This window comes from Papaver somniferum, chromosome 7 (assembly GCF_003573695.1).
Source record: "Papaver somniferum cultivar HN1 chromosome 7, ASM357369v1, whole genome shotgun sequence".
NCBI lineage: Eukaryota > Viridiplantae > Streptophyta > Magnoliopsida > Ranunculales > Papaveraceae > Papaver > Papaver somniferum.
Window position 1 is genome coordinate 250,699,826 of NC_039364.1, and position 3,745 is coordinate 250,703,570.

Here is a 3,745-nt window from a genome sequence, read left to right on the forward strand (position 1 = left end):
CGGCTACAGTGCCGCAACCGAGAAGTAAAGGCTTTCTATCTCGAGTTTGGAGGCGACGGCAACAGAGCCACGAGCAAGAATACGGTTTGCACTTTTGATTACTTCAATCGGATTAGCTTGTCGTTCCTACTTAGATTTATTTATGGCTTTTGAGAAAGCCATGTCTTGCTAGTTTTATCGTAGCTAGGGTTTATGTTGAAACCAGGTGGAGTTTTAGGCTACTTTTGAATTGAATTGGATAAAATTTAGCAATAAAATATTATGATTTGAATGGATTAATTTCTTGATATTGTTTATCGATTAATCAAAATATGTGTTGTTGCTTCACCGGTTTCATATAACCCTTTTGCATAATTGTTAGGATCGAAAATATATTTGTCTACTTATTTGATATTTGCATGCTTGGGTTAAATCCTTTGATGGATATGCTTAGAATAGTCAGGTATTATTTGTGAATCCATATTTAGTTTCGCATAACTTTCTCGCTAACGCAATTTGATGGTTCATGCTTTAGTTTAATCTTTTGATGTGCCATGCTTAGGGTGTCCCAGTGATTTTTGCGACTCTAATACATATAATAAGTGATGTCGATAGAACAGGTGATAAATAAATATTCATGAATTATGTTTCATTTCAGTAATTGAATAGAAATAGTGGTGGATACTATAAACCCTGGTTCGCGACTTTGGTATTGGATTCATTCTAGTCGTTTAGTTTATTTTCTTTGTTTTCATAATTCCGAAAATCCAAAAACATCATTGCTGGTTAGTTGATTAGAGATATTGATTACAATATTTCCACCGCTCCTCGTGGAAACGACCCGTACTTTCCTCTGTCTACTAGTTAGACACCGTGCGATTGCGGTTATTATATATAGGGTTTTCCAAGATCCTATCAGCCCACTGCTCTGGGGTGCCAAACCGTCCATCATCTTTGGCCTCTTTCCTCTTCCAGGCGTTGAAGAAAATGCACCGACCCCCTCTCATCACTTGCCCACCTCCTCTGCCACCATAATTACCTCTTAAGAAGCATCCATCTAGTCTTGGTATAGGATTTACCTACATTGAAAAACAAGTTATATATTGTAAGTTCAGAAGAGACACAAATTGCAAGACATACAAAAAGTTAAAGCAGATACCTGCACTGGTGTTGGTTCTCTATTCAGTGTTGGTCCCTTATCTTGCAGTATTCCTATATCTACAATTCTCCCATTTCTTCTGTGCACTGCCTTCTCTCTTGCCCTGCCTCTTGCTCCTCTTCCTATCAGTGCACCACCCCTGGAATTAGTGGATGAGTTGCCAACACCTCTTCCAAAAGTAATTGTTGTAGATGATGCAACTTGAACTGGTGGGACTGGTGGAGTAATAATTATCAGTGGAACTGGTGCAGTAGCACCACCTCTGCCTCCTCTAGTTCCTCTTCCACCTCTTCCTCCTCTAGTTCCTCTTCTACCCCTACCTCTTCCTCTAGTAGTTGGTACTGCTGGTTCATATGTAGGTGGAACTGATGAAGCAGTTGCAGTTGAAGATAATGCAGCAACAGTTGAAGATGGTGCAACATTTGAAGTTGATGCATGAGTAGCTCCACCTCTCCTCTTTCTACCACCACCTGTAGTCCTTGGTTTGTTCCTTGGAGATGATGTTGCAGTAGTTTCATCTGCAGATGCTGAAGGTGGTGGTAGCCTAGTACCTGGATCAGGCCTCACATGAGGCCCTGTGTAAGTTTCTGGAGATGAAACAGAAATAAATGAACAAATAAGCCAAATAACTAAGCCCAATACAGCATAACATACACAAATATGCCCAATAGATTTACCTTGTTGTTGATCTTCAGCTGAAGCTCCTTTACAAATGCTCATGTTATGACCATACACATAACATCTCCCACACATGTATTTTCTGCTATTGCCACCTTCATCCTTGTCCCTTCTTCTTAGGCATCTAGGTCTACCTGGTGGTCTACCACATTTTGAAGGCTTTACCTCCCTTGAATTCTGCATAAGTCAGATGTTAGTACCAGATCATACAGTAAGGTTCAAAGAAATAAAAAAAAAATTAAGATTACCTTTTCCCACAAAACTTGGTGATTTAGAGGTTCGATTGAAGGAGCATACAAGTCTTTGTATGTGTCAATATGCATGTAAAAGTGCACATACCTGCAAACAAATGTACATAAATGTAAGAACATACATACCTAAGTGTAATTAAGTAGTTGAAATGACAAAAAATTGTAACAAGAATGTAACTTACTTCTTATAACTCTTTGGTCTTGCACGTAAACTTGCACAGATAGCATGCACACATGGTAATCCACATACTTGCCATGAATTGCATGTGCAAGTATGCTGTTCCAGGTTCACCATCCATGATATGTCCTTCTTTGTGTCAAAAACTTGTCAAATATTCACAAATGGAGCTTGTGTGGTGAATTCATGGCTGAAATACAAGTGCTTGTTAACAATTTGTGTCACTCTAGGGACCACTCTATCATCAGGCATTTTCTTACCCACTTGCTCTCTATCATCGAAGATTCTCATCATAAGCAAATGAAACTTCTGAACTAACTTACATACAGGCAGCCTCTTTAAATCAAGAATCCATGAATTAAAAGCTTCACATAAATTTGATGTCACATGCTCACACTTTGATGACCTATCAAAGTAAGCTCTTGCGCCATGTCTCAACTGGTTCTCTGTCAAACCACTCTGGTGCAGTCCATCCAAATTTTATGACCTACCTCACTAAATGACCTTGCTGCTCTCCATGTCATAAACTCAAGGTTCTTGCCAGGATGAAGCTTCTTAAAGTTCTTGTAAATATGTTTAAAGCAGTACCTATGATAGTGATTTTATCACTGAAATTTACAACAACACCTTCAATCAAACCCTTTTGCCTGTCACTTATAAAAGTCAAAGCACTGGGATGTGCCTTCAATTCCTCAACCACTAGACTTCGAAAATGTATCCATTCTTCCTTACACTCTGACTCACAGATGTATATAACAATGGGAAAAATACCATTGTTGCCATCAAGACATGTGATGGCCAACAAAGTACCACCATATTTTCCAGACAAGTGGCATCCATCTAGTCTTAAAATAGGTCTTGCAGACTTCACAAAACCATCTAATGACACCCCATATGCCACATACAATAACTTAAAATTCTTAGTCAAAGGGTATGTTGTTAATTTAACAATGTTTGTGGGATTGTCCTTCAGAAGTTGGTCACATAATGCAGGCAACAATGAATACCCTTCCTCATAACTACCCAAAATTTTCTCATTACACAGATGATAAGCATGCCAAGCAGTATAATATGAAATTTCAACCTTGTGATTCTTCTTTACCTCAGTCATGAAGTCCCTAGGCTTGTAGTTTGGATGTGCTTTGAAAGATTCAAGCATTACTGTGGATACCCATCTTGCATTGGCCAATGGATGCTTAAGACCATGAATTGCCTCACAAGTGTGGATAAAATGAGCTGAAAATTCAAACAACACACATAAAATTTAGTTAATACACAAGTTATACACAAGTTAAAATGACCTGGACAAGTTACATTAAACATATATAACTGGACATCTTACATTAAACAATTACTAACCTTTTTTGCATTCAAATGTTTGCTTATCAAAAAGTACAGAGCAGTAAACCCTCCATGGACAAGTCTCATCTTTGCATTTGTATTCTTGCTGTTTTTTCTTGTTTCTCACTTGGACAATGGAATGGTTCAGGTCAAGTCCTA